We start from the raw sequence: 7,984 nt of genomic DNA, 5'->3' as shown, positions 1-7,984 counted from the left end.
ATAGAATCTGGGAATGGTTTGGGATGGAAGGGACCTTCAGGATCGTCCCATTCCACCCCTGCCATGGGCAGGGACACCTCCCACTGCCCCAGGCTGCTCCAAGCCCCATCCAACCCAAACCATTCAGGTCCCTTCCAACCCAAGCCACTCTGGAATTCCATCATTCCATGATCCTATGAACAATCACAGCGGGAAATTCCTGTCAGCCGCCCAAAACCCTCAGCTTTCCTTGATGCTCATCCGGGCTGATTTTGAGGAAAAACCCAGGAATTAAATCATTCCCTATTGATTAAGCTGCGCTTTAATTTGCAATTATATTCATTTACCTCCCATCCCACTTTGTGCTCTGCTTGGATGTGGGATCCACATGGATCTGGATCAAACTCACTAAAGTCAGTGGAAGTTTTTCCCTGATTTCCAAAGGCTCTGGCTCTGCCTCTTTATCCCTTTACAAGGAGATGCCCGGCTGGAATCTCCATCTCCAAAACACCAACAGGGATTAAAGAAGCGTCAAGAAGTTTAAAATTCCTTTGCTTTATTATTCCCACAGAATGAGGAAGGATTTCCGTCCTCACTGGGGGCAATAAAATAATCCCCATTGGATCACTGGGAGGTGGGAATGTTCGAAAATGACCTCCTGCCAAATTTGAAGGTTCTTCGTCAACCAAAATCAAAGGTTTTTCATCAGCCAAAATCAAAGGTTTTTCATCAACCAAAATCAAAGGTTTTTCATCAGCCAAAATCAAAGGTTTTTCATCAACTAAACTCGAAGGTCCTTCATCAACCAAAATCAAAGATCCTTCTTCAACCAAAATCAAAGGTCCTTCATTTCCCAAACTTGAAGATCCTTCATCAACCAAAATCAAAGGTCCTTCATCAACTAAATTCAAAGGTCCTTCATCAACCAAAATCAAAGGTCCTTCATCAACCAAAATCAAAGGTCCTTCATCAACCAAAATCAAAGATCCTTCATCAGCCAAGCTCCTCCTGATTTCCACAAGTTTTAGGCAGCAAAGGGATAAAGGAGAGCAGAATCCTCCTGGGATTGAGGTGTGGAGTCACCTCCCAGAAGGACCTTCAGAAGAACCTTCCAGACCCTTTTAACCCAACCCCGCTGCCCAAATACCTGTCCCGATTTTCCAGCTGGGAGAACATGGAAAGGGAAGCTTTTCCTGCTATTTCAGGCCTCCCCCAGACTTCCAGGCATTTCCATTAATAAACTTTCCAGGCACATCCCGACCCCAGCTCCAACGGGGACCTACTGGGAAGCTTTTCTCTTTCCTGACTCCGAGTGCTGACAGGCCTGGGAAGAGCCTTCTCCTTACATCTCCAGCTGCCAGGCTGTTTTTTGGCTCTCCCAGCTTTTGTTCCATGCAGAGACACGGACGGCTCCTGAAGGAATTCCACACTTCAGCTGCTCCTCGGCTTTCTGAAGGACACAATCCCAGTAGCTCCAGCGCCCCCGGGAAGCGTTTTTGGAAAACATCAAGCCAGGATGGCTCTGCCAAGTGTTCCCAGGGCAAGAACCACCCTCAGCTTCCCAAACATCCATAATTCTCCATTAAACGCGGAGGAATGCCAAGTCCTTCCCTCTTTTCTCTTCATGTCATTATTTTTGGGAACAATAGGTCACAATCCCGCAGCCGGGCAGCTGGAAGGGAAAAACTCCCAGGAAAAACCTTTCCTGGTGCTACCTGGGTGGGATGAGCTCATCCAGCTTCCACTTTTCCTCAATCCTTCAGATTCCCTGGAGAGGAAAATCCTCAATCAAGGCACAGATTTGCTATTTTTAGTTACATTTACAATCTCCAAACGCCTCCGAGATGTTTTGTTCCTTCCAGCTCCATCCACCGCAGATGGAGCCCAGGAAGAGCCGTGGGAGGTTGGGCTCTTGTTGAAAAATCCTTTTTATTGGACGTTTTCTGCTCTCTAACAATCACGTCATAAATTCAGCAGGACTTTTATGGGAACTCCCAGGGTGTTTTTATTTCAAATATCATAATACAAGCGGGGGGAAAAAATCCTACAGAGCTGGAAGCAGCTCCTGGTTTTCTTGTTTTTACAGGGATTTTAACAGGAAGAACCGTTCTGAACCAGTGGCAAAAACTCTTCAGGAACAGCCTCGCTGGGCCAAGGAAAGGGGTGCTGTAGTAAAGTTGGAATTTTCTGCTGGAAAAGAGTATCCAGGGGTGGGATTCTGCTCCTCTGCCCCTCAGGTGAGACCCCACTGAGGAGCTGCCCCAGATCCAGCAGCACAAGGAGCTGGAGCTGCTGCAGGGCTGGAGCCAGGCTGGAGAGCTGGGAATGTTCCCCTGGAGAAGGGAAAGATCCACGGAGAGCTCAGAGCCCCTGGCAGGGCCTGGAGGGGCTCCAGGAGAGCTGGAGAGGGACTGGGGACAGGGATGGAGGGACAGGACACAGGGAATGGCTCCCAGTGCCAGAGGGCAGGGATGGATGGGAGATTGGGAATTGGGAATTCCACCCAGAGCAGCTGTGGCTGCCCCTGCATCCCTGGCAGTGCCCAAGGCCAGGCTGGACATTGGGGTTTGGATCACCCTGGGACAGTGGGAGGTGTCCCTGCCATGGCAGGGGTGGCCCTGGATGGGCTTTAAGGTCTCTTCCCACCCAAAGCATTCCATGATTCCACGACCTTGCAGTGGTCACAGGGACACGAGTTCCACACTCACCATCCATGAGTGATGGACACGGGATGGGCAGAGGAGAGGATGAAAGGATCCTGCTCCAGCTGTCCCGGCTCCCAGTGACGACTTTCTCTGAACTTCCATGGAGTGCCAGAGGCAGAAAAGCAGCTGGAAGTGGGACATGGGCAGCAGGAGCAGCTGTCCTTCCAGGAATTGCCTTTGGATGTGACAGGCTCTGATGCCAGCAGGAATGTGCTCCTCCCTGCCCAGGGCTCGTTGCTGTTCCTGGGAATTCAGAGCAGGTGCAGGAGCAAATCCCACGGGCTGTGTCCAGCAGAGGCTGCACCTCGTGCTCCAACACCCAAAGTTTCCATTCTTCCCCCCACAGGCACAGGAAAACTTCCCAAGGCAATTCCTGCAACGTTGGCTGGAAGAGTTGAACAACAAATAAATGGAGCAGGAGGATAAAAGGATGGCAAAATCCCAGGAAAATTTCCCTGAGTGGAAATTCATTGGAGTCATTGGCCAGGCCCCGGGGTAGCTCTGCAGTGGAGGGGTCTCATCCCTTTGGAAGGTACCAAAGAATTCCAAGAGCTGCCCTTTCCCACTCCCTCAGAGCCATTTCCAACGTGTGGATTCCCAATTCCCACATCTGAGCATCCTGTGCCGTAGGAAACATCCCATGGGACCCCTCCACTCTCCCCCTGCCATTGCCACAGGTCTGCCAGGGCTCCCAAACCCCATCCACCAACCATCCCAGAGCATCCCAGAGATACCTTGGAACCTGCCAAGCATTTTCCAACCATCCCAAATGTTTAAGGAAAAAAACTGGTCCCAACAGCTCAGACATTCCAAAGGAAAAAATCCCAGGAACCTGCTTTGGAAGCTTGGGGAGTCAGGCCTGGAGCCCAGCAGAGGGGTTGATGTCCAGAAGCAGCAACAATCCCAAATCCTCCAGGGCTGGAAGAGGCAACACAAACCCTCAGCTCGGGCAGAGTCCGGCCGGGAACGCCACAAAAGGAATTTCAGCAGCTGTCAAAAACCGGGAATTCCTTTCATGTCCCTGCAGCAGATGGACACTTGAAAGCCAGACCTTGGCCGCGGGTGTGACCGCTCCAAAACCACGGCCTGCAGGGCCGAGGGCTCGGGATGAAGGCTCCTCTCCATCATCCCAGCAGGTTGGAGAATCCCAACCAGCCCAGCACTCCGGGGCCGCTCCTGCTTCGTGTCACGGAGCCGTCAGAGGCTCCTCCACATTCCAGCCCACCCTGGTGCCTTTCATCCCGGCCAAGAGCATCCCAGGGCCTGGTTTTTATAGGACAGAGGGATGTCAGAACTTGCAAGGCCGGAGCGTGGAGAGCACAGGAGGGAATCCAATGAAAAGGAAAAGAGGCAGGAGGTGGCATTTCCAAGGAGGGCAGAAAGAAACATCCCAGTTTTTAAAAGGCCAGAATGCTGGCGGGGGATAATCCAGAGGGAATGGCCAGGAGGATCCTGAGGGATGGGTTTGACGCCGGTGCCAGTTTGGGGCTTTGTTGGTGTTCTCCACATTTCCCCCACAAAAGGCAGCGACATCGGGCTCCAAACCAGCCAAAGGAAAACAGGTTTTCCTATGGATGAAGGAATCCCTGATTTTCCTGTTCCTCACCAGAACCCCAGCACCATGCCAGGATCCCTGTCCCATGCCAGGATCATTGTCCTATGCCAGGATTCCTGTCCCGCATTGGGATTCTTGGGCCATGCTGGGATCCCTGTCCCACTCCATGATCCCAGTCCCACATCAGGATCCTTGTCCCATGCCAAGATCTCTCCCGTACAGGGACTCCATTCCCATACCAGGATTCTTATCAGGATCCCTGTTCCACACTGGGATCCCTGTCCCACTCCATGATCCCATATCGGGATCTCTGTCCCATGCCAGGATCCCTGTCCTGTACAGGGACCCCATTCCCATAACAGAATCCTTATCAGGATCCCTGTCCCACATGGGGATCCCTGTCCTATGCTGAGATGCCTGTTCCACTCTGGGATCCCTGTCCCACTCCATGATCCCATATCGGGATCCCTGTCCCATGCCAGGATCCCTGTCCTGTACAGGGACCCCATTCCCATAACAGAATCCTTATCAGGATCCCTGTCCCACACGGGGATCCCTGTCCTATGCTGAGATCCCTGTTCCACTCTGGGATCCCTGTCCCACTCCATGATCCCAGTCCCATATCGGGATCGTTGTCCCATGCCAAGATCTCTCCCGTACAGGGACTCCATTCCCATACCAGGATTCTTATCAGGATCCCTGTTCCATGCTGGGATCCCTGTCCCACTCCATGATCCCAGTCCCATATCGGGATCTCTGTCCCATGCCAAGATCTCTCCCGTACAGGGACTTCATTCCCATACCAGGATTCTTGTCAGGATCCCTGTCCCACACGGGGATCCCTGTCCTATGCTGAGATGCCTGTTCCACTCTGGGATCCCTGTCCCACTCCATGATCCCAGTCCCATATCGGGATCTCTGTCCCATGCCAAGATCTCTCCCGTACAGGGACTCCATTCCCATACCAGGATTCTTATCAGGATCCCTGTTCCACACTGGGATCCCTGTCCCACTCCATGATCCCATATTGGGATCCCTGTCCCATGCCAGGATCCCTGTCCTGTACAGGGACTCCATTCCCATACCAGGATTCTTATCAGGATCCCTGTTCCACACTGGGATCCCTGTCCCACTCCATGATCCCATATCGGGATCTCTGTCCCATGCCAGGATCCCTGTCCTGTACAGGGACCCCATTCCCATAACAGAATCCTTATCAGGATCCCTGTCCTATGCTGAGATCCCTGTTCCACTCCATGATCCCATATTGGGATCCCTGTCCCATGCCAGGATCCCTCTCCTGTTCTCCTGTACAGGGACCCCATTCCAATGCCAGGATTCTTATCAGGATCCCTGTTCCACACTGGGATCCCTGTCCTACTCCATGATCCCAGTCCCATATCGGGATCTCTGTCCCATGCCAGGATCCCTGTCCTGTACAGGGACTCCATTCCCATACCAGGATTCTTATCAGGATCCCTGTTCCACACTGGGATCCCTGTCCTATGCTGAGATGCCTGTTCCACTCTGGGATCCCTGTCCCACTCCATGATCCCAGTCCCATATCGGGATCTCTGTCCCATGCCAGGATCCCTGTCCTGTACAGGGACCCCATTCCCATACCAGGATTCTTATCAGGATCCCTGTCCCACATGGGGATCCCTGTCCTATGCTGAGATGCCTGTTCCACACTGGGATCCCTGTCCCACTCCATGATCCCAGTCCCACATCAGGATCTTTGTCCCATGCCAAGATCTCTCCCGTACAGGGACTCCATTCCCATACCAGGATTCTTATCAGGATCCCTGTTCCACACTGGGATCCCTGTCCCACTCCATGATCCCATATCGGGATCCCTGTCCCATGCCAGGATCCCTCTCCTGTTCTCCTGTACAGGGACCCCATTCCAATGCCAGGATCCTTGTCAGGATCCCTGTTCCATGCTGGAATCCCTATTCCACACCGAATTCCCAGTCCCACTCCATGATCCTCACCCTGTGCTTGGCTCTCCAGTCCCATTCCAAGATCTGTGTCCCATGCCAGGATCCCACTCCCATCCTTGGATCCCTGCCCCATGCAGGGATCCCAATCCTATACCAGGACACCATTCCCACACCAGGATCCCAATCCCTCACCAGGATCCCACATCTATCCAGGGCTCTGGGATTGATCCTGGCTTAATTTCAGCCTGGAAAAAAGCCAAAAATACATGGGAAGGAGAAAATTCAGGACATTTCATTTGATTTTGTTTGTCCTAAACAAAAACATTGGGATTTTTCATTTCTGAGTCAGATTTTCTGGGAGAGCAAAAAAGTGAAAATTATCCCTTCAGGAACTGGGAAAAGCTGTGCCTGGAACTGGAAGCCAGGTTAAAGGGAATTTTTTTCCTTGAAAGTTAACGAGGGAAAATTCTTCTGCTTCCCACCTTTGGTCTGGCTTCAGCCAGGGAGGGGAGGGGAGGGGAGGGGAGGGGAGGGGAGGGGAGGGGGGGGAGGAAGGGAAGGGAAGGGAAGGGAAGGGAAGGGAAGGGAAGGGAAGGGAAGGGAAGGGAAGGGAAGGGAAGGGAAGGGAAGGGAAGGGAAGGGAAGGGAAGGGAAGGGAAGGGAAGGGAAGGGAAGGGAAGGGAAGGGGAAGGGAAGGGAAGGGAAGGGAAGGGAAGGGAAGATATTCCACTGGGAGCATCCCAGTCAGGGATGCAAAGCCTGGCTTCATCCAGATTCCAGCTGTTGGGAACAGCTGGACACGGCAGTTCTGTGCATGGAGATCTGCTGACATCTACAGGTCATTCCAGAGATTCCATGGAATCAGGGAATTCCACAATAATTTGGGTTGCAAGCAGACTTAAGGATCATCCCATCCCTCCCACTTCCATGGGCAGGGACACCTCCCACCATCCCAGGCTGCTCCCAGCCCTGTCCAACCTGGCCTTGGACACTTCCAGGGATCCAGGGAGAACCACAGCATTCCCTGATGGAACCTTCCCACTGCTTTTCCAGAAATATTTTGCCCCAGGACAAGGGTGAGGGGCACTTGGATGTCTCCCATCCAAGGAAAAAACAGGGAAAACCACCAAAAACACCCTACAGGGAGATGGCTGGACACCAGCCCAGGTGTTTTCCCACCTGAGAATCCAGAGGGAATCCAGAGGCACATCCCAACACCGAGCCTGGCCCCGGTGGCTGCAGCTCTCCCACTGCTCCATGGAATGTCCCCGTTGTCCCCACACACCTGGGAATGGCCCCTCCAAGGGGAGAGGATGGAGCAGGAATGGCTGCAAACACTGGGAACAGGAGAGGGAAGGAAGCTGGGAATGGAGGAGGAATCAGGGAATTTTCCAGCTGCTCTTTGCTCCCAGGCACCCTCTGGAAGCAGGAATGGGGCTCTGGCAGGTGGGAGAGCATGGAGCAGATCCTGGCACAGGGACAAGGATCCACCACCCTGGGAATGATCCACCAGGACAAAAGCAGCAGGATGTGGGAATTACCAGGAACAGCTCTGATCCCAGCTGGAATCTTGTGTTGGCACCAGACATTTCCTCTCGGGATAAAACCTCTCTGGAATCAAACCCAGAGGATTCCAGCACCATCCTCCAAGATCTCCCAGAGCCACAATAAAGTTTTCCAGGGAAAATGCAGGATCAGTTTGGCAGATCCCACCTGCTCACCTTTTCCAGAGGCACAGGGTTGGGATCACCCCAGGAACCTGGATCACACAATAACCTGGATCAGCCCATCCCAGGAATTGT

Source organism: Zonotrichia leucophrys, chromosome 2 (assembly GCF_028769735.1).
Source record: "Zonotrichia leucophrys gambelii isolate GWCS_2022_RI chromosome 2, RI_Zleu_2.0, whole genome shotgun sequence".
NCBI lineage: Eukaryota > Metazoa > Chordata > Aves > Passeriformes > Passerellidae > Zonotrichia > Zonotrichia leucophrys.
Note: the sequence above shows the minus strand (reverse complement) of the source record.